At 44.9% G+C, this 24,003-nt stretch overlaps 1 long non-coding RNA gene across 3 annotated transcripts; it reads left to right on the plus strand.

Moving 5' to 3' along the window:
• The first annotated feature begins 4,835 nt into the window (after positions 1 to 4,835).
• On the plus strand, positions 4,836 to 15,192 carry LOC119816752. Of its 3 annotated transcripts, XR_005285821.1 has the most exons (5): positions 4,836 to 4,917; positions 5,020 to 5,104; positions 7,135 to 7,275; positions 10,744 to 10,936; positions 13,548 to 15,192. It is a non-coding gene; the product is annotated as an uncharacterized LOC119816752 (long non-coding RNA). The 3 variants fall into 3 exon arrangements; XR_005285822.1 differs by lacking the exon at positions 5,020 to 5,104 and having other exon boundaries at positions 4,842 to 4,917; XR_005285820.1 differs by having other exon boundaries at positions 4,845 to 5,104.
• The last annotated feature ends 8,811 nt before the right edge of the window (positions 15,193 to 24,003 follow it).

A 24,003-nucleotide genomic window follows, 5' to 3' on the forward strand; every position in this document is an offset into this window, starting at 1 on the left:
AGAAGAGGTATTCCTTGGAAGGTGAGAGATTCTTTCCTAACTTTAAAGTCAGCTATAATCAGGCCCTGCCTCCCAAGCTCAAACTTTCCTAACATCTCAATGAACGGGCAACTTGTCACCCATGAGTTACTCTAGACCATCAGGAAGCCAGTCTCTTTCCTATGTACACCATTCGAGATCTTGAGGTCCACAAGCCAGATGCAAGTCGCACACAACATGAAATGGAGGTGTTCCACCCAAATCTCTGTAGGACTGAGCTTCCTTGATGATGAGAGTCTCCCTCTGAGAATCTACTACCTTGCCAGTGACCTTTCACTTCTGCATACATATCACACCAACTCTTTCCTGTCTCTTAGGTGGGAAGTGGTGGAAATGTTGGAGGGGGGCAGGGTTGGAGCCTGGCTGGAAGAAGTAAGTCATTGCGGGTGTGCCTTTGAAGGCTCTATTTCACCAGGCCTTTCTAGTTCTCTGCTCTCCAGTAGTTACCCGTGAACAACTTGTCTCTACCAAACACTAAAACCATACTACTGGGTGAACAGATGTCATTTGCCGCTGGGCTCAGAAACCATCAACTAAAACCTCTGAACTATGAGCCCAAACAACCCTTTCTCCCCTTTAAGCTGATCTCCCTGTGGATTCGGTCACAGCAGCAGAAGGATACCTGCCACAATTCCTTCCTTGAAATGGGCCTTCACTTCATGTTGTTTCTTAGCTCCTCGAGGCCTGTGGACATTCTGGAGGGCATTCTCTGTGGGCTTTTACATTGTCTTCCCTAATAAACATCTGCCTCTCTGTCCAGTTTTCCCCTTCTTTGAGGATGACAGCCATATTGACTCAGGACCCATCCAACTAACCTCATCTGCAAAGATATTTCCAAATAAGGCCACACTGACAGGTATTTAGGACTTCTTGTTTTGTTTGTTTGCTTGCTTTTCCTATTTTCAGAAAGAGAAATAATTCAACTCAGAATACAGGGTAAAGAATGTGGATTTTACTTTAGCAGTGCTGGAGATGGGACCCAGGGACTTCCACCTGCTGCAAACATTCGTTCTACCACTGAGCCACTTCTACAGCCTTTGAACAAGACTGAGAATGTGATCCCTTGGCAGAGTGTAAAGAGGTGAATGATAACCAGGATGTCTGCTGTGGAAAGCTCTCTCTGGTCTGCATGTGAAGAATAGGTCCAGGTACCGAGGGAAGAAGCAAGAACAACAGTTCAGGGCTCAGAAGGGAGAAAAGTTCACTGCACAATCCTGAAGACCTGAGTTCAATCCCTGGAGCCCACGGCAGAGACTCCCCAAAGTTGTCCTCTTACCTCCGCATGTGAAGTGACATATGGGTGTCCATATTCAACACACACACACACACACACTAATAATAATGTAGATGAGTAGAAGGATTAGAATAAGTAAAAACATGTTTTTAAGAAGAATGCCAAGTCATATAAAAGTCTAGGCAGACGGTGCTGGTAGCCCGGAAGGTGATGAGCACCGGTGACTGTGGTCTGGTATGTCAGTATGGAGAAGGATGGAGCTTCTCAGAGAACTGATCCGGGAGATACACTGGCCCACAGTGCAGAGAACTTATCAGTGAAAGAGATCGGGCTGTGCCCAGAGGCACCCTGGGACTGGAAGACCATCAGCCTTCAAACAGAAATCAGGAAATGACTGAGTGGTTTTGTGGGTATAGGGCCAGATTCCCCAACATCTGTGTGGGTACATGCTCTAAGTTTCCACTCTATAAGTGAAGCTATCTACAGCAACTCGGGCCAAGAGGACGATGACACCTCCCCCTCCTCCTCCCTCTAGCCGCTGATGTCCACTCTAGTGTCCACACTTGGGTTTCTATACAAGAGCCCTGCCGAGGCACGGCCCTTCTGTTGAATTAATATTTCCATCTCAGTGAACAAAAACAAGTTAGCAGGCCAACAGAGTGGGCTACCTTCCAGGATTTGTCTGCCGACAGATTAAAAAGTATGTCAACATGGCGTTATATTAACAAATACCCAAGGCAGAAGCTTTTGCTTTGGTTTGCTTTGGTTTGCTTTGCCGTTTATTGATAATGTGGGTGAACCCGTGCCTGCATTTGTGCAAAGGTTGAGTGACCAGGAGATGTTAGCACTGCTGGAACCTTGGGAGATGAAAGGGTCAGGACCTACTGCAACAGCTGTCAGTCAGTTGCTTCCTCCTGCTGAAAAACAAAAAAATCAGCCAGAGGAGGAAGACAGTGAGGGTGTGGGAAGTTTCCTTCTTACAATATGAGTGTCATAAGATGGACTTTTAAAAGTCTGGCTTCTATTTATAATGCCCTGCAATAGGAGAAGCTTTTAGCAACTTTTCAGGAAAAGCTGGGTTTTTGTTTGTGTGTTTGTTTAAAAGTATCTTATATAATGAAATTTTTATTTGCATGTAAAGAAGAACTATATATTTCCATTGGCAGGAAATTGGATAGAACTGATGATTGTGGTGTTAAGTAAAATAAGCCAGACTCAGAGGGACAGGAATCATGTTTTCTCTCTCTCTCATGTGCAGACTTTAGAAGTAAATATACATGCATAAATCATAGGAAGGGATTATGTAGGGGCAAGGAAGAAATCTAAATGGAGAGGGGAGAGTAGAACAAAAGACGGTAGGAAGGAAGGAAGGAAGAAAATACTGCTTGTTTTCTCTTCTAACTAGTATTTTAGGGTATGTGTGTGAGAGAGAGAGACAGAGACAGACAGACACACATACACACACACACACACACAGAGAGAGAGAGAGAGACAGAGACAGAGACAGAGAGAGACAGAGTGTGGAAGAAAACATAAGGACAACTATTTGAGAGGAAGAAAGGGGACTAAGGATGGGGAAGAGGGACAGAGGAAGGAGGAGCAGATAAGAGCAATGTACAATTATGTATATGTGAAAATCTCTTAACAAAACCCTTTATTTTGTACGCTGACTAAGAAGTTACTAAAAGTGAAGAAACACATATTAATTTCTCTTCTTTCTGAGATTATAATCCCTTTCCTTTTCTTCCCTCCTAGCCCTCCCATATACCTGCCCCTCTTTGCTTTCTTTCAAATTCATGACCTGCTCTCATTCATTGTTGTTACACGCATATATATGAATATATATATATATATTCCTAAATATAACCTGCTCAGCCTGTGTAATATTACATGTATGTGTATTTTCAGGGCAGGCAGACCATTTGGTACTGGATATTTATTTGGTGGGACCCTTCCTGGGGAAATATATTTTTCCCATTTTCAGTGTTCCTCAGTTGCCTGTAGCTCTTTCTGTAGGGTTCAAGCCTGAAGGTCTTTCCCTGAGCTGCTATGGCATGTCTATTGCTGGTGTCCTTGTTCTGCTCATGCTTACACAGCCATGGTGGTGAGACTTTACATGTCTAGCTTCTGATATTACTAGGGGATACAGTCTCAGAGCAAACTCCCTGACCCTCTGGCTCTTCCCATCTTTCTGCCTTCTCTTCCAGTATTCCCTGAGCATTGGGAGATCCACAACTCTTGATTGGTTGCAGCTTTCTGTTATGGTCTTTGTTGCAAAGAAATATTTTCTTTATTAGGGGCAAGGACTTGCAATCCTCGTCTGGGGGTATAAGGACAAATATTGAGAGTATAGTTAGAGATTATGTTGGTTGAGTAAAGCAGTGGCTGTAGGTTCTCTTCCGAGGTTTAAGACTTCTGTAGCAGTACCAGGCATTGAGGCCCTCCTGTTGAGCAGGTCCGATTAGAGAACTGTTGGTTACCACCATGGTTTACATGTCCCTATTGTTAGGGTTGCAGTGCCATGCTGGTTGTCTGGTGGTTCATAAGCATCATGGCTGGGAAAGACTGTTGATTGCTTTCCCACTTTGGAAGCTTGCATGGTGCCTTCTGGTGCCAGGAAAGCCGGTCCACAGGGATGAGGCATTCAGGTCAGTGCTAGCTCAAGAGCCTCTGGGTCCTGGGTCTGAGTCACATAGGGTCTTTAACAATGGGGACTTGAGTTCCACTTCTGGGGGACAATCAAGGGCAACAGAAATAACCTGTAATATTTTGGGAGTCTCTTGGACAAACCCTGACCAACTCAAAAGAGAGTTTTTCTTTACATCTGGTGTAGGAGGTTTTGTTAGCTGGTCTTTGATTCTTTGAAGGCAGTATTGTCAGCCCAGATGAGAAATTTTCATTTAAACTGTGTATGAATATATATACACAGACTTACAAGTATTACAGGTGTAGTTTGGTTTTTTTTTTTTTTTTTTTTTTTTGATAGTGGGATAGCTTCTGACTTTTTCAGACATCCTTACTATTCTTTTACCTTCCTCCCTCCTTCCTTCTGTATTCATATCGCTCCCTACTCTCTGGTTAGAGTCCCCTTTCCCCCTTTCCCCATCAGATCACTTACAGCCTGTTACTCCTCTATTGATTTATTTCTAGCGCTGACTCTAGATGCTTCCTTACTCTCTGCCTGGGGTGTTTGTGGAGGGCTAGTGATTTAGAGCTGCTTTGGGCTCAAGGTCACAGCACAGGCCAGGGTCACACTGGAGCTGTGTTTTCAGGGACAGTTCACAGATTATTTCCAACCTACCACCTGTTTTTTTTTTTCCTCCAGTCCATGAGCTAAGAGCAGCTTTCACATTTTTAAGTGGTTGAAAAAAAAAATCCAAAGACTCATATTTCATAACATACGAATCACACTGTGTCACACATGGAAATTAAAATGACATGAAATGCAAGTTTTGGTGCCTATAAATAAAGTTGCCTTGGAACATGGCCAGGCACGCTCATTTGCATATTATCTGTGGCTGCTCTCAGGAAACAACAGCAAAGTCCTCTCGTCAGAGATGATGTGGCCACCAAAGTCTGAACCGTTGACTGGCCGGCCTGTCAGGAAATGTTTGACCACTCTTGCCGTGGAGCTTTAGGAAAAGGTGCATTTGGCCCTGCCCCACGACCTCCCTGAGGTTTTCCTGGCTCCTTGCAGATGACTCTCATTTGCTTGAAAATCTGTTTTGAGCTTTTTTTCATGCCAGGCAACATGTCAGGTCTGAGGGCTACAGCTGTGGAAAGTCATAGACAGATCCTGTCACCGGAGCTCAGGGGCCAGCAGAAGAGCAGGTGGGACTCAGAGAGACACGCGGGTGCGGTATGTGAGGGGCGTAACTGTGGTAAGAGCTCCAAAGACGAGCTTCGTGGAGCTGCAGAGGGCAAAAGAGGTAACAGACTTCCTCTTCTGCATTATCACAGAAGACAACCAAAGTATTTTTGTCTAGGATTCATGGGAGATGTTGAGGAAAAGGGAGGAGAAAGAATTCCAGTTTCTTCACCACAAACCCTCCTTGTTGTCTTCTGCCCATTAGTGTGCCAGGAGGGAGGGAGGAGTGGGGGACAGTAAGTACAGCCTGTGAGGATGAGTGAGAGCAGAGAGTGGAAGGGCCAGGTCTTTCAAAGACTTCGCTGAGCACAGAGGCAAGGAGTTGTCCAAGTGTCCAGCTCACGAAACTCTAAAAGACCACAGGAGAACGTCAGATAACTTGTAGCGTGCCCAGGCAATGAATAGCAGTAGGCACTAATGTGAATCTACTTACAGCTGTACGCAGTAATGGAATCTTTGTCATAGATAATTAAGTGAAAAAAAAAAGTCCAGAAGATAACACAGGGCATGACGAACTTAATTTTTTTTAAACACGTGTTTATTTTGGCTGAGATAGCGATGGGGAGTATATCCTGTCAGAGGACAGCTGTTAAGAGTCAGCCCTCTCCTCCCACCGCGTGGTTCTGAGACTCTAATGGAGGCCATCGGGCTTAACAAGAAGCACTGTTAGCTCACGAGTTGTCTTGAGGACCCATGATGGCCTCTTCTCGGAGATAAATGTAACCAAAAAGTGACAAGACACTTTAGGAACACATTCATGCACATGCATGTTTAGAAATAGATATAGTAATAGAAATAGAAATAGTAGCAAATGTTTTTATGAAAATACAGCTTCATAAAGCAAAGGAATAAAGCTCAGCAGAGTGAGTGGCTCACACCAGGACAGGCGCAGCACCCTCAGAATGCCATCCTTAATGCTCTGCTTTCTGTGAACAGTGAACTCATAGGTAGCTATCACATTTTAAAAAGTATCAAATGATTGCTGGGCAATGGTGGTGCATGCCTATAGTCTCAGCACTTGGGAGACAGAAGCAGGTAGATCTCTGAGTTTGGGGTTAACCTAGACTACAGAGCAAGTCCCAGGATAGCCAGGACTATACAGAGAAACCCTGTCTCAAAAAAAACAAACAAACAAAAACAAAAACAAAAAGAAATAAAAAGAAAGAAAATATAACCATGAGAAGTTATTAAAGCAATACAGAATGAAGAATGATATGATGAAATTTTTCTGTATTTAAACTTTATTACAAAATTATAAAGCACAGCTCTGTAAATACACACACACACACACACACACACACACACACACACACACACACATACACATTTGGGTTTGCTTTTTAATACCCAGGTGAGAGAATCTTAATATGAGCCAGTTGGATCAAGACATTCACATCCCAGATATTTCAACAAATTTGTACAGTATATATTGACTATTAATTCCCTTATAGCTTATTAGTTTAGAAATGGATATTCCAGCATACGAACCAGTCAGCTGTCCGCGTCTTTTAAAACAAGTATCAATGGAAAGACACGACATAGTTTGTAATCAAAATCCTCCCTCTGGGCCGGGCGGTGGTGGCGCACGCCTTTAATCCCAGCACTTGGGAGGCAGAGGCAGGCGGATCTCTGTGAGTTCGAGGCCAGCCTGGTCTACAAGAGCTAGTTCCAGGACAGGCTCTAAAAAAGCTGCAGAGAAACCCTGTCTTGAAAAACCAAAAAAAAAAAAAAATCCTCCCTCTGGCTGCCCTTGGAACAGGGCAAGTGTGGAAACCTATCAAGAGGGCTAGGAGTGCACTCAATAGCAAAGCATTTGCTAAACATGCTAACATGCAAAGGAGTCGTCCAGTCCTAGGTGCTTCAGGAGGTCGCTCTAAATGTGCAGGCAGAGTTGATGGTTGTGAATGTACAGTATGGATAGGCAGATAGTGACAGAGATGAAGACAATTGTCCTCTTGTTTAAACTGATTTACTGTGCACCTTTACTTTGAAGGAATCAATTAGCATTAAAGAAATGCTAGCATTGCTTGGCCTTGCATCACAGACCAGGATCCCTGCCACTGAGGCAGGAGAATTACAACTTCAATTGCAAGTTGTCTGGGCACCTCAGGGAGACTCCCTCTCAAAATAACAGGTAAGAAAACGACGGCACGGCTTAGTGGTAAAGCCTTTGTCTAGAACACAGGAGTCGCTGGGGTCAATCCCTATTATGAGAAAAAGGAAGACGGGGGAGGAGTCGGAAGCGGGTAGCAGCAACAACAATCAACAATTCCATGAATACATGGTAGGATTGAAAATGAATCAGGATAGGGCCTTTGACCAAGAGATTTCAGAAGCCTTGGAGGACTTATCAGGTGAATTAACGGACTGCATCTGGATAATGATTTGAATTGTGACTGGACACCCTTAGAAGCATTTTAGGCTAAGGCATGCTCAAAATATTTCTCCTGTAAAAATAGCCAGGGATGGTGGCAAAGGAGGGTGAAGCTGGCTCATGGGGCTTCCGGAAGCTTTCACACACAGGCGTTTTTATCCTCTCTGAGACTGAACTGACATCCATGTTTTACTTCTGTCCTTGTTCCTGGTCACTTATTATCACACGCGACAGCAGATAATTCAAAGCAAAAACAAAAGAAAGGCAGTGGAGTTGGCCAGCCACCTTTTCCTCCACCTTACCTGTCTCCTAAACCATCAGGCCTTTCCCCTGCAGGAGGAACGGGCATGGCATTAACTTACAAACCAGACCTTCCTGGTACAAGCCTTCCTAGTGAGTGTTCCGGCTCTGGGAATCAAAGATAAGACTCTGCCCCTCAGAAAATAGGAATGATAAGAATGGTGGTCTACTAAGATTGCCACAATGACAAAGGCTTCGAAAGCCCGAAAGAGGCACAGATTTTTAATTCTGAGAAATCCAGAGGGTGGCTTGTTCAGGCAGTTCGTTCACACATGCATGCTCCAGCCGAGCTGGGGGCGAGGCAGGGTGTGAGTCTCACTCCAAAGCTTCCAGAGTACACACTGTACGGTTGTGCGCCCAGCGGAAATGGAAATTATGCGCTCTGGTAACCCTGAACCACATCACAGCTAACTCATTTACATTGGAAGTTGGGCAGGTTTGCCCCAAGTAACAGATAAAGGTATCTGCATGGATTGTCAACTCTCATTGCCACGGAGTTAGGAAGGACCTGGGTATCATCTAACCAACATGGTTCATAGGACAGAAAGAGTAACTGAGGCTTGGAGACCCCAAGTGACTAGAGTCTGGCACACTTGGTGGAGCTAGGGTAAACAGACCCCTTTCCTAGCCCCCTCTGCCGCTGAGCTTCAGTGGAAATCATCCTGTTATCTTACTACAGGCAGACAGCAATGAAGGAGAGAAGATGGAGAAAAAAAGAAATTGAAACAGAGAAGGAAGGATGGAAGAGATAGGGAGTGACAGAAATTGCAGGCAAGATTGTCTGTCTCCGCCTGTCTTTATCTTTCTCTCTGTCTGCCTCATCTCATTCCTTTCTGAATTCCCTCTCTTACCGGTCTCCCCCAGGCCAGTTCCGAAAACACAGTGTTATTCCCTTTATTCCAAACGCCTTTGGAAGGGGGCCTGCAAATGAGCAGAAAGCTGGTGGGGCTGCTATCAAAAGTGGTGGGAAGAATTTACGGTACCTTTGGCCATCCTCCACCGCTGCTTAAGGAGGAAGGAAGGCGCAGGTCATTTAGATTCATGAACTTCCACAGAAGCAGAATGGTGGGCCTGGCCACCCCAAACCTAAAGGACTTACAATTTAGCAGACCGCTTAACCTGGGCTTGGGTGCAGACTGCGCAGCTGTAGCCGCTGTTTAAAACAGTCCTTCATGTGTATATGCCTCCTGAGCACACACAGTGTCTTTCTAGCCCTCAAGAGGGAAACAGGTCAGAGAGCTTAAAGATTAAGATTTACACAAGTCTTTTAAATGCTAAAAATCCGTCCATCGTGGTATATGCCTCGGAGTGGATACATTCATTTTAAATAGATCCTTCCCTGAGAGTTACATTTGGTCTGTCCTCTCTGGGCCAGATGTCAACTGTGACAAATTCATATGAATCCCTCTAGCAGGGCCGGCTCTACAAATCCTAAAGGGTTGTAGGCATCCTGTATTCCCTAGCTCCTCCTGAATCCGAGATATCAAGAGCAGGAAAAATTTAAATATTTTTAACTCGCCAGGTCCTGAGGCAAAGCAAATCCACCTATGCCTTGTTGAGATGGCATAGGAGTCAGCTGGTATGGAGCAGAAAGGCACCGGTGAATTGCTCGTGCTTTGCTGAGGTGATCCTGCCGCCAAGGCTCCTAATGAGCAGTCTGGTGGCAAAAATCACAATGCAAAACAAATTAGCCGGGGAATTTTTCAGGTGTCAGTTTCAATGAGGGAGGAACAGACAAAGAATAAAAAAAAATCATCACATGTAAAAGATTTCGAACTTTGAAGCTGCTCGGGGACTATTGACTTATAGCCTGGTTTTTCTCAAGTGCGGTGTCATCCCAAGTGTCACATTGACACGGTGAGGATTTCTTGTGAAATAATCCCTTTGCCAACATCAGGGAATCACCCTCCCCTTTGATCGAGTCAGATATGATCTTGAAAGTTGGCCTACTTACACAGCTCCAGTGAGGTTGCTCAAAATAAGACCTCGGGAAGGGAAGAGGGGAGAACAGCACACACACGGAGGATGGGTAGGCCTTTGAGAGGAACGTGTACGCACACAAAGAGAGGAAATTCTAGAATGGGTATCCCATGAATAGATACTACTGACATATGTATATATATGTAGAAAATTATATATATATATATATATATATATATATAATTTTCTAGACTCCACAAGTTTTACTTAACCTTCAGAGATGGCCAACCACCTTTCATATGTAGAACTGTGTGTAACTAACTCTTCATGGCACAAGGGCTAGAACAAAGACCCAAACTTCTTTCTTAAAGAATCTTCATTCTGTAGCTGTGTGTGTGTGTGTGTGTGTGTGTGTATCTTTCCGTATGTATATATGTGTGCATGTGTGTAGATGCGCATGTTTGTGGAGGCCAGAGGTTGACATCAGGGAGCTTCTTCAAGTCTTTTCTGTCTATTTTCCCAGACAGGGTATCTCACTTACTGATTTAGGAAGATTGACTGGCCATTGAACACCGGGGGTCCTTGTGTTTCCACCTCCCCATCTCCAGGATCACAGGGTCCTGCTGCCATTCCTGGCTTTTCCAGGCACCTTACCAACTGAGCCATCTCTTCATCTCCATCTTCTTTCTCCTCTACACACCACCACCTCCATCGCTATAAAAGTGCTAGGTGCCCACCGCAGCAACAGCGTCCTGTATCCTTACCCACTGCGCATCTCAGCAAAAGGATCCCAGCCACAAGACTAGAAGCATTTCATTCTCATCTCTGGTTGCCCCTCGTCCTGTAGAGAGAGGCTGTGAAGCTTAGCATCTGCATCAAACACACTCAGAGAGCCCAGGAAAACTCCCAAACTGTCAATACCACCATTGCAATAACTACCATACATGGCCATGCATGCATATGCTTCCTGGGCCTTCAGAAGACTTTTTTCTTCTCTATTTCTATTAGACTTTGAATACAGCATTGTGACTCACTGAGAACAGTCTAATCTGCTTTACGTTGAGCCCGCTCGGTGTCCAGCTCTACCTCGCTGTAAAAACAAGCAAATGTGAGCGCTTGTCTCTTCATCGAGTGCAGGCTGATGGGAACCAGGACCCAGTCATTAAAGACCTGGATGTTTTGCCTCATCAGAAGAAGTTTGGTGAGCACGGAGAATTAAAATAGTTTATGAACATGGAACGAGACCTTTGGGAAGGGAAAGGATGGTGAGAGGGAACATTTGGCTCACGGCAGTTCTTTCAAACGTGTTTTCCAAACTGAAAACTACAATGTAGTCTATGTGCTCCTCCATCGGCTTGCTTAAGCCAATCAGCTGCACGGGGCTTTCTTGGGACCCCCTCATTCTTGGGAGTTGGGGAGGGGTGGACTGCTCTCTATAGAATCCTCTTGATATAAGAAAGGATTTCTTTTTAAAAGGACATCTTTTATTTCCCCATCTGTTTCCTCTCACAGAACAGTTTGGGGTCAGCTCAGGTCTTCTGGCATTCAGAGGGATAACATGGCCCTTTCCTTCGGTGACTGTGGGCATCCTGACTGGAAAAGGCTTACTTTTGCCTCTTAGCTCACCGCAGAGAAACCCAGAGTGAGGAGAGCACTGCCTGTGTGAGAACCTGCCACAAATAAACGGGGCGAATGAGCTTCCAAGGGCCAAAAAAGAAAGAAAAGAAGGAAGGAAGAAACACTCCCCCGCAAAGGAGAGGGTGCTAATTGAATTTGGTTTCAAAAATTGCCAATTCCTGGATCTACTTAAGGCAAATGAAGCATTAACACCACAGAGCCCATTGTGCCTGCTGGACAGGACCTCCTGATGTGGGAGGGGATGCTATGCAGGCCTTTCTCCTGGCTGCTTTGTCTTTCAGCATGGTGAGAATTGGCCTCTCCCTCTTGGGATGTACTATGGAATGACAGCGAACGCCCAGACACAAGTAACCGCAAATTTCTTATATGAATCCGAGTAAAATGGAGGAGAACAGCATGCTTTGTATGCCGCTACTGAAAGGCTGGCGTGCCTCCCTCATCTCTGTCCCTTCCTCAGGGAATGAGCACCCCAGAGTGGAGGAGTAATCAAGCCAATGGTGTGGCGGTTGGCAGGAAATACAAGCCTTGGGGTCTACACCATCAGCCTGCTGGCCTCACTGTCTGTGCCTCAAGCGTAAGGGATCCCCTCCTCCTCCTCTACTCCTGAGAAACTCAAGCACAGAGAAGCAGCACATGTCACTGAGGCAGTTAGCTTTTCTTCCCAAAGACTGTGCTGAAGAAAAACAAAAAGATTGAAAGTGATTTCCAGTAAAAGGGTCCTGGTCAGGGTGTGTGTGTGTGTGTGTGTGTGTGTGTGTGTGTGTGTGTGTGTGCATCCACTAAGCATGTTTAGACTTATTATAATAAAACTTTGGAGGGGACAATAAAGGACTACTCCCCCACCCCAAAGCCCTAGCCAAAGACTAAGTCTATGTAATTCTCCGTATCATCAGAAAAAGAAGGGGAAAATACAGTTGTTGGGTTTTTCGGTTTTGTTTTTGTTTTAATGAGGGACACCGGACAGTGGTGTCACATGCCTTTAATCTCAGCTCTTAGGAGACAGAGGCAGGCGGATCTCTGTGAATTAGAGACCAGCCTGGTCTACAGAGTGAGTTCCAGGACAGCCAGGGCTACACAGAGAAACACTGTCTTGAAAAACAAAATAAAACAAAAAATGGTGTGGAGAACTAGGGTTTGCTCAAATGGACAGGTGCATCACCTTCTAGCTGGTGAAATAGGTTCAATTTCTTTCAATTAAAATGATAAGGGGTTGGAGAGATGGCTTGGGGCTGCAGAGTGCTTGCTGTTCTTGCAGAAGACCCGAGTCTGGTTCCCAGCACCCACATCAGGTGGTTCACAGTCACCTGTAACTCCAGTTCTAGGATATCTGACCCCCTCTTTCAGTATCTGTGGGCACAACACATACACAGCACACACTTGCACAGATAAACACATACTAGATTGTTGAATTTAGAACAACCTGACTCTGTGTTCTCCAGCTATGGCTACCTCTATTTGGCTTCAAAATAAACTGCCCCTGTCTTAACTTCTTTTGAGGTTAGGGACGTGTTTTTGTATCAACAATGTCATCTCTGATGTAGAGTTAGCTCTTACCAGATAGTGAGGCAGCTGCCACCTTGATTACAGATTTACTGGCTTCTAGAATTCTAAGCAATTAATTCCTGTTGTTTATAAATTATCTGATCCAGGATATTCTGGTTTTTTGTTGCTGCTGTTGTTTCGGTTTGGTTTTTGGTTTTCCAACACCGGGTTTCTTTATATAACAGCCCTGGCTGTCCTGGAACTTGCTTCATAGACCAGGCTGGCCTTGAACTCAGAGAGATCCAACTTTCTCTGCCTCCCAAATGCTGGGTGTGCACAATTACAGCAGCTGAATAGATTAAGACAGTACTATCGGATGAGAGATGGCAAAAGTTGGCTCCCTGTCTCCCGGCATGCACAGCCAGAAAAAGCCACATCTGCCAAACATAAAAGGGTCCTCCCCAAAACCCGAGCATGCTGGTACTGACTGCTTAGCCCCAGAACTCTAAAACATGCATGCCTGCTATTTAAGCCCCTCTGCCCAAGCTGACTAAGAAGGGTGAACCCTATCTAATTCTGTCCCCACCGCACAGCTGGCAAGCCCCTGTCACCTTCCTTCCTCGGGGCTAAAAATAACCCCTCCATACCCAGGCCTAACAGTTCCTCACTTCCTTCCTTCCTTTGTGCTGCAGATGATGGGATTCAGCTAATTTCCGGAGCTGGAGGGAAGACTCAGAAACAACACGTGCGTATGTGCAGGCTGTGCACACGCAACACGGAGAAGACCGACCGTAGTAACACCGCCTCAAGACAGGGTTTCAACATCATCTTTCCAAGAAGAAAATGTCATTCACATTTCCACCCGGACTCAGCGTCCTCCAACAAGGTCTTTCCGACATGTGTGTCACTACCTGGTTCTTATAAACATCCCCTTGAAGAGGGGGAAGGTCATCCTAACGTCCATCGGCAAAAGCAAGAGGGCTTTAGTGAAGCCTGTCTCATTGGTGATATATTTTAGAAACCTCCCAGTAACGGGCCTTTTTGTTACTCAAGTAAAATGTTTTTGGAACATGGAGACACAAAATAAAATACATACTCTCTGGATATGTTCACACACGAAATTTCTGGACTTGAGAGAGCAGTAATATTTTGCTAAAAGTCACTGTGGAGAGGGTCAACAGGGCAGATAACAGAGAGACAGGTCCCTGCTGAGGTGGAATTTCCACACAGCCTCACCCCTGTTTGTCCCTAAATATACCCTGTTGTTACTTGGCCTGGAAATTTTAGATGTAACCACACTGGGGGATCAGCTTTGCTTTCCCAAAGTCAAAAGCATCACGAAGAATGGTATCACCATTCAATATCATGAAAGAATCATGAAGAGTGTCATTGTAATTAAGCCAATAATTGTAATGTTCCTCAGACGCTGCAGTACAATATAAAAGCATGGAGGTGGAAGACAGAGGTGGAAAAAGAAGTACAGAGAATTATAGACAAGAGTTAAATGTTGATGAATAGAGATTGGTACTGTCCAGCTCAGATGTCCTCCAGGAAGAAAGAAAGTACTTCCTGAAGGCATAGGGAGACTAGGAAAGAACAAAAAACCCCCTAAGTAGAGGGGCCATCACAAGTTTCTGAGCACCTCTGAGCTACATCAGGAGAGGGTGAGGGAATAGACAAATCCACACTCTCGGGCAGTACCCCTGAATCACAAATCCCTTCTCCTGCTGTCCCCATAACCCTTGAATGTCCAGGAACCACATCGAAACAGTGGCATTTCTGGGATTGGGAAGGTAGCTAAATTTGTAGAGTGTTTGCCTAGTCTGGAGGAGTCCCAGGATTCACTTCCTGACACTGCATAAAACTAGGTTTGGTGGTACAAGCCTATAATCCCAGCCTTGTAAAATGAAGGTAGGAGACTCAGAAGTTCAAGCTCGTGCTCAGCTCTCTAGTGAACTCAAGGCCAACCTGGATTACATCAGACCCTGTCTCAGACAAATCAGCAACAAGACAAACAAAGGTGGAATTTGTTTCTCCAGTCTGAAGTACCAGATCTGGCTAACATGCCAGGTGACAAGAGATAGAGGCAGGACAGAGAACTCAAAGACATGAGCAGAATTGTACCTGCTCTTCCAAGCATTTTGTCTGTCATGGGGTAATCTGTGGTACTCTGTCATTGTTCCTTTTAAGTGTAGGTCTATCTTTGAGATATTTAATTTATGCAACTTGTATTACTATGGCTTTGTTGTATATTTTAATATCCAAAAGGGCCCTTAATTTTCCTTGTGTTTTCTTTTTAATATTGACTTGGCTATTGTGATAAAGGCTTTTGCTGAATCTTTGTTTTTTTTTTCCAAAATTGTATTGAGTACCTAAAAGGAAACATAATGGGAAGAATCATAATCTCTAGAACATTGAACTGTTCATGAATAAGCATATTTATTGCTATCACCTTCTATATTATTTCTTAGAGACTAAGCTCTATTCCATGGTGACCTGATATAGTCCTAGTTTACTCAATTTCCAGATCACACTGTTTTTGCTGCCTTTGTAACGACATCTTTTTTACTATTACTTTATTTCCTGGATGAAGTCAATGTGAAACAGAAGCATTATACTTGTTTCTTAATTAATTTTCTATTGCTGAGATAAGACACCACGACCAAGGCAACTTACAAAAGAAAGCATTTATTTGGGTCTTAACAGCTTCCGAGGATTAGGGTCCATGGCTATCATAACAACAAGCGTGGCAGTAGGCAGCCAGGCAGGACGCTGGAGCAGTAGCTGAGAGCTTACATCTTGGTTCACAAGCATGAGGCAGAGGGAGCTAAATGGAAATGGCAGGGACTTTTGGAACCTCAAAACCCAGCCTGCTCCCAATGACACATCTCCTCCAGCAAAGACAACCCTTCTAATCCTTCCCAAACAGTTTCACCAACAGGTGCCCAAGGAGTCAAAACAGATGAACTTAGGAGGGCCATTCTCATTCAACCTACCATATACCCTTTGACTTCTTTATTCCTCCCTGCCAACCAGGGAAAGAGGTTTTCCTGAGCTGAGATGTTTCAGGGAAAAAATGTCCAGGAGAGAAACTTTCTCCTGTATTTCCTACTCTGATTTCCCTGTCCCTTTTCCCCCTTAGATTCTTTTTCAAGTCAACGCAAAGCATCTACTCACCACCTTTGCTGATTCCACCCCGTCTTAGCCAACTAGAAGAGGAATTCAACTTCAGGTCCCTGCTTGCTTCTCAAGAATGCCCGAGTGTGGCTGCTCTGAAGTTGAGAAGTTCTAGGACATGAGTCAAGGGGTAAGATCCAGTCTTGTGGGTGAGAAGAAAACTAGGTGCCAGTTCTGTAATATTTTCACTTCTACCAGGAGCGCTCTGGCCATCTCCCAACTGGTTCCCTTAATGATTGCAGAAAGACTCTTTCCCAGCCAAGCGTTAATCTGCCTTGGAGCCATCACAATGGAATCTCCCAGGAAGAGAAGACATCTCTGCAGTCTACTTGACTTTGATCTTGCCTCTTTCAAGATAATGAGGTCTGGCATGATGGCAGGATGGAGCCTTTCACTCCCGCTTAGTTGAGATTCTATATGCCACAGCACAGATCACAGCAGCTCGAAATGGCTCTCTCTCTGCCAATCCCCATGGCCAGACAGCTCCAACTCTGCGGCTGTTTTGTTCTGATTTGTTTGGATGCCAGGGAGTCTTCTAAGAGGTAGGGTCATATGATGAAGCAGTGAGAACTGACCCTTCTAGAAACCTCCTTGAACCCAAAGAACACTACTGAAGCTATGGGATCCAAACCTTCCTTTCTCCTTGACATTCCAAGACCAACACAGAAAAGAGCCCCACCCCATAGACTAGCATATACAGGTTGAGAGAGGCCAGGGACAAGACAATAAAACACTGAAGACCCAAGTTATCAACATGCTACTTGGGTGCCAGCAGACTGAACTGTCTGTAGTCTTACCAAGTTTTTGGAGATTTGCCCATAGATCGGGGCCTCTAATACTGGAAAATGCATCACGTATAGAAGACACTTTATGTTTCAAGCCCCTCTACCTTCAATCACATTTTTCTCCCTGACTTTTCCTTTCCTTCCACCAATGCCTCCCACCATACAACCTTCAATAGCAACAAACACTCCCAGGTTAAAAAAAAAAAAAAAAAAAAAAAGACAAAACATCAAATTGTAAGGTTTGCCATGAAATTCAGCTGGATCTTAAAAACCAACTCCTTTGGGGCCCTTTACCTATCCCTGTTTTCATGGCAGAATGTATCACACCCTCCCTGCTAAGTCATTGTGTGCCACTCCAGGGCAAACACATTCATCACACTCAATTAGGCAAAAAACAGAAGAGTCTCCAAGAAATCTGTGTCTGTCCTCATCCCCTTCCCCCTCACATTGAGCTGCAGCTAAAGTAGCATTGATATGTAAGAGCTGTTTGAAACTTTCTTAGCACTGGCTTTGTCTTCTCATAAACCTATTCCCCTTTCCCTCCCTTTTCTCACCTCAATCAGACTGTGCAGTCCACACAGAGGACCAATGCCAGGTCACTTTGCCCTCAGCTCTCCCAACCCAACTATGGGGACAGTAGTTCTCAATATATACTGGAGAGTGTATTTGGTTTGGTTGGTTGTCATGGGACTGAGGGTGAAGTCTGGACCTCATTGCATGCTGCCCAAACATTCTACCATTAAGCTATATCTGTAGCATGTTAATGTGAACTGGTTGAGTTCATGTCCATGACTTCCATTCAGGTCTGGGAAGTCATGACCATCCTACAGAAACCATCCAATCTGATTTCTCAAGGGAGCCATCTCAAAAGCTCAGTAGCAGAGTGTTAAACTAGCATTCACAAGGCCCCAGGTTCAGTCCACGGCACCACAAAAAGAATTACAGTAAATACAATAAGAACCCATTGTGGAACTGATCAGTGGAGCTACTGCGTTCATGGCAGGGTAGCAGATGCAGAGGAGTTGCTGTGTGTTGCAAGTCATTGCTCCTAAGTGATTCTGTGTTGTAAGAGGAATGGCAGGCTGCGTCCCACTTCCCCGGCTCCCAGCCGCCCGGCTAGCTTAACCCCCTAAATAATCACACAGAAATTGTATTAATTAAATTACTGCCTGGCCCGTTATCTCTAGCCTCTTATTGGCTAACTCTCACATCTTGATTTAACCCATTTCTAATCATCTGTATTGCCACTTGACTGTGGATTACCAGAATGAGTCTAACCAGTGCCAGTCTCAGGCAGGAGAATCATGGTGTCTGCCTGTCTGTCCTTCTTCCCAGCATCCAGTTCTGTCTTCCCCGCCTACCTGAGTTCCACCCTATCAACGAGGTCAAGTCAGTTTCTTTAATAACCAATGAAAGCAACACAAATACAGAAGGACCTCCTACACCAATTCTGCATCCCTTAGGTTTTGTTTTTCCGCACTGAAGAAGGCATTTCTGTTTCTTATTTTCTCTCACTTAAGGACTGGCCCAGCCTCCACAACATGTGCCAAGGAGCAGATCCTGTAGCCCCAAGGATTTTTTTAGCCCCTTGATAAACGTATCATTATGCATTCATCACAGAGGGTGAGGCACATTGTTGTTTCCAACAACCAGCAAGAAAAAACCCCCGCAGAGAATGATGAAGAAAGTCCCTGCAACTAATTGGTGGAGTTGAATTGTTAACATTCTCCCTGGGTTCCCAAGCATAGGCATCTTGACCAGCCTGCTGGAGAAATTAACAAGGGTAGAGTGGGGGAGGATCTCTCATTAAAATTCCAATTAAGCCGTTTTAGTACTTATTTTCGCCTCATGTCAGTGGCTTTGAGGCCAGGATGTTACACTTGTTGGCTGTTATCATCGTAACAAACCTGAAATCACTGGCTGTCTCTGGGAAAATTTCATAGGAGGTGTGCACTGGAAAGTTCCTCTTCTGGGGTCCCAGGAGAGGTGTGTTTACACTAGGAGGTCTCTGCATGTGCCCATATGTGTACAGACTCCACTCTATAGACATACAAGTATTCCAAACAAGCCCAAACTATTATGACACATTCCAAACTGTGTATGCTCACTCATTATTCTCACCCTTCTCTCTCTCTCTCTCTCTCTCCCTCCCTCCCTCCCTCCCTTCTCCTCTATGTCTCCCTCTTTTTCATTCTTTCTGTGTCTGTCTGTCTCTGGCATCAAGATGAAAAAGAATTGGGTATTTCTCAAAAGTGATTGAGAAATTATCTCTTTAGCTTAAATAAGAGAGTTCTAAACCCAATACAAAACTATATACACTAGAAACAGATCTCAAGTATAAAGTTAGAATTACAACCAGCATAAAAAATATTAAGCAAGGGACATATGCTAAATGTTTTAATAAACATTCTATCCTAAGGAGTCTAAGTCTTGTATTGGAAATGGCTCAGCTAGATTATAAAAGGATAGTAACTACGACTATCTAATCATCAACTCCATCGAAAGCCTGAGAAGGGAGATAATATTTCTTGAGTAGGCAGGAAGTGCAATCAAACTTCCAGAATGTACAGTCCATGACAGAGACAACTGGCTGCCTGAGCAACCACCCAAAGTCTCATTTGCAATGTTGAAGCAACCAACTTTGGCTAAGGCCTAGAGTAACTGATACACCATTTTCAGCAGGAAATTTTTCAAAACCATCTTACCCTGTCTTGGCAAGATTTGACAGTCTTTTTTCTTGTATTCTACTTGTCCAGTTTGGACATCATCTACTTTGTCAATGGTCGGAGGCATGGGAAGTTCCTTGCCCAAAGGCCAGTTGTGCTGAGAAGAAAATAAACTCCAAGTGGAGTGTCTTTGGTGCTCAACATTCTCTCAAAAATAGATCAGTGCTACCAGGAGCAACAGTGTCTCATGTCAACAGAATCCTAAGTTATTTAAATGTCATGTTCTACAGATCTTTGATGTGGTTGAAGATTACCTACCTATCTATGCAGAATACAATATGTATCTAAAGAACCTAATTAGTCTGACTAAAAGTGTAACAAACATGCCTGGGAACCCATCCCATGGAAAAATTCCTGTCACTGCATAAGCCTGAGACATTGTATGTACAGTCTCTTCCTGCAGCTGTCCTACATGCCTGCTGTGCTTTCTGGGAGCTCCCAGCAGCCACGTCTGTTCAACATGGTCCTGTATCCCAGACCACATTTCCCGGGACAAGATGAGTAGCAGGCCTACCCCAGTGAGATTCCCAAAGGCTCGACCCTAGGATGGCAGAAAAGGAAGCTACAGTTGAAGCTGTTTGTTGGCTGATAGCCCAATGGGAAGCTGAAGCCACTGTGGTGAACAAAAGGGAGAAACAGGACAAGCTCATGGGGGGACCTGTACAGGTCTGTTAGTGGAGGTATTTGTAGCAATGAGAGGTAAAGTTTATCCAGGTACTCATCAGTGTGGCGACGGAGATATCAGAATAATATAAAACCATGTGCAGCACACAAGAGTTATGTTGTTCAGTGTGCTTAATGGAACAAAATAAGAGAAGGAAGTTTGTTTCATTTAGATTCATTATGTTTTGAGACAGAATTTTTCCAGGAACCTCCAGCTAGCCTCAAACTTATATCCTCCTGTCTCCACCTTCTGAGTGTGAGAATAACAGGCATCTGCCACTAGGGCCATCTAGAAATGAGATGTTTTAATATGCCATGTACACATTTAAAACACATGGTTGCAAAACACAAAATAATGCCTGTTTGTAAGACTACAGGTGGCTATAAGAGCTTACATAGACATGGTAAGCTGGCAGACTTTACAAGGGACAAAGCAGAGGTGGGAACAGAAATGAAAAGCCAAAATGCGAAGAATGGCCTTGAGGAGATCAGCACTGCAGAGTTAGGGAACAGAAGCTGAGGCAATGGAGGCCTGGTGTGGTACAGGCTGAGGCCACTGTACACAAGGGCTTAGAGGAAGGAGTGTGATGGGCTCCCTTCTTGATGCCTTGTGACACTATGTCTCAGGTTTGGACAATACCCACTCTCTGGCGCATGAATACTTAATTGATCCATACGTAAATAGATGAGTAGATGAAAGAGATGATTAGCCTGAGAGGGGGTTCAGGGGACATGGAGTCATGCTACGTAAGTTAATTGTTAGCAGGACTTTTGTATGTGATACAGTGTCAGGGACCATTGTCCTAAAGGATAGCAGAGGTCATTGCCCTAAGGATGTTTGCGGAGAACCCGCCGCACATCCCAACTATCTTGAGAACTATTTGTTTACGGAACCCGCCCCTTATTCCAACTATCTTGAAAAATGTTAATGGATCACATGTTTTGGCTTACACCAGGTGCTGACTGATGACCTTCCGCTACCCCGGCAAAGTTCCTGCCTACCCCTACCTCCACCTCTTTCAAGGGCTATATAAGCTGTAACCTTCACCCTAATAAACGAGACCTTGACAAATAGAATCTTGCTTGGTCTCCTTCCTCTCTTCAGCCCATGTTCTTCCAGGTAGCGCCCCTTCAGAGGACCCTGAATAGCTGACCCGCCAAGCGGGGTTACAATACAGCATGTTTACAGCTAGGTTATAAGAAAGAAACAGTGAGTCCACTAGAATGCAGCCCTTGACCCAGCTGTGGAAGGTTAAGGAGAGCAACCCAAGAGACTAATACTAGGTCTGAAAAGGTAAGTGAGCAGGAGCGAGAGAATAATTCTTAAGAGGCAGGAGACATCGGGTATGCAGTCTGAAACTGACTATAGTACTGACACCTGCTTCAACAGAGTCCATCTTCACATCCTAAGAGCACAGCGGCCACATCACTTTAACAGGGGAGCTGTACAACATGGTTCATGTTTTGGAAGCATCTTCATCACAGACTGACCTCCAGAAAGGAATTAAAAACAAAGAACCATCCCACCCTCCTTCCAGAGCAAGCAAGAAAATGCACCTTTCTGAGTGGATACTGCCAGAGCAGTCCACCAGGAGCCGAGCTTTCTGTTGCCCAGTGAAGAAGTCACTCCATTCTACCCAAGATTAGCACAAGTTGAAAGGAGAAGCTTTTTGCCTGCCAAGCTAGTTCTTCTGTTTCTGCTCCTCTTTTCATCATGGTTAGAATTCTTCATCTGCGTGTGAGCACAGAGGCTCAACACGGACACATTTGACAGGTCTCACTCTGGAAGATGCTACCATGTGTGCATGGCTTTGGGCTTGAACCAGCTTCTTGAACTGAAGCTAAGAGGCATTAGCCATATGATAGTAAAGGGAACATACAAGAGCTTCCGCCTTAGGGAGTCTGGACCTTGAGTTACTGTCAGCATCCATGAAGGGCTCGTTAAAGGAACACAGTATCTCTTGGCCAGTAAGGATTAACCTCTCTAACAAGGCCTGTGACCTTGCTGATGTAGCTGGGGGACCACACTTCAGAAAAACCACTGCACTGTGCCATTTACTGATGAAGATAATGAAACCCAGAAAATAGAAGGAGCCTATATAAAATCACGGCGATTTGTGGTGAGCTAACCCAGGTCTTAAGAGACTGTAAAGATAGGAAATAGAAAAAGTGGGGATTTTTGGACGAGACCCACGCTATCAGTGGCTCACTAATGGCAATAGATATCAGGTCTCACAAACACGTCCCTCTTCCCCCTCCATCCAAGTGTTGGGTGGGGTTGCAACAGCCGCAGAGGAGGATAGGCAGAAGCTGAGCACAACAAAGCCCTGGACAACACTGTAGAGCAGACTGGGATGCTGTGTGGTGTGGTTCCACGCCCCTGCACAGGCTCCAATAGGGCCCAGGTCAAAACTACAAGAGCCAATGAGAACTGGGTGACAATCGTCTTATGCTTCATGACAATCTGAAAAGGCAGAAATGTGCTGCCCTGCTCAAACCAGGTGCAAGTGCTCCACCTGCCAGTCCCAGCGCCTACCCAGTGGGACAACGGCTTCTTTGACCAAGCAAAATCTCCCTCAGACACCTTCTGAAGCACAAAGGACTCCAGCCAGTCTCCTTCTCCCATTGTCACTTGGCCATTGTGTGCGTTGTATTCTGGGAGAATGATGGCCAAGGCAGTTGTAGAACTTTCAAAGCTTTAAACAAATGGAGGGGGGGCACTAAACAAAAGTAACCACAGGCCTGTTTACTAGAGGGGCCTAATTGGCCTCAGAGAAAGTGCAGGAAGTGTATTCTTTTGCTCTCATTTGTCAGGCCCTAGTGAAGAGCTAGAATGGACAAAGATTCTGAGGTGCCCCCCTCCCCATCTCATTGTCAGTCCCCTCCCTCTCTTTTATGAGGAATTTGATGGGGGAAGACGAGTAAGTCATCAGATGCAGCCCCTGCCATCAGCAATGTCAGTTATTGAGTCTAAGGTGCATTGTTTGGGCATTAAGAGTTCAGAGGTCAAGCCTCTCTGTTTACCATACCCAGGACCCAGAATGCTGCAGATATTTCACGTAAGGAGCTGAATTTTTGTTTAGAGCCATAGGGCCATTATGAGATGGTTTTAAAAAGGATTTTATTTTTTAATTATGTGCGTGCTTGTGTGTCTGTAGGGAGGTGCCGGGGGGCGGGGTATACGAACATAATTGCCCTCAGAGGCCAGAGAGAGTGTGGGAACCCCTGGAGCCGGAATGTCAGTCAGGTGGTTGTAAACTGACAGGTGTGGGTGCTTGGAACTGAAGATGGTGCCCTCTGCAAGAGCAGGACCCATGTTAACTACTGAGCATCTCTGCAGCCCCATCAGGCTATGATGGGAAACCATACCATCGTCATCTGCTAGTCCCAAGAAGGGACAGTTCCTGTATCGAAAGATGTAAGGTTCCAAATGCCACAAAGACGTATCCATCGAATTGTTCCCTGTCAGTGAAACATCAGTCACAGGGCTGGTAAACACCTGTGTCTCGACACCTAAGCTTGCTTCAGGTTGCCTTTCAGGGCTGCGGAAAAGCATGCGAGTTATATTTTCCCAAGAGATTCATGACCACGTCATAACTTATGAGGAGGGCTTCTGTATTTCACTCCAAGGACTCCCGATCTCAGTTGACCAGGGCAGTTGAACAAATCATGTCACTGTTATGCCATCAGGAAATTCCATGGCTTTGTTAACGACAAGCAATATATTAGTGAACACTTAGAGAATGCAGGGTCAATAGCTGGACATGGCCTCTTTATGCCAGCAGGAGATGTGGTGA

The sequence above is a fragment of the Arvicola amphibius genome, chromosome 6 (assembly GCF_903992535.2).
Source record: "Arvicola amphibius chromosome 6, mArvAmp1.2, whole genome shotgun sequence".
Lineage (NCBI taxonomy): Eukaryota > Metazoa > Chordata > Mammalia > Rodentia > Cricetidae > Arvicola > Arvicola amphibius.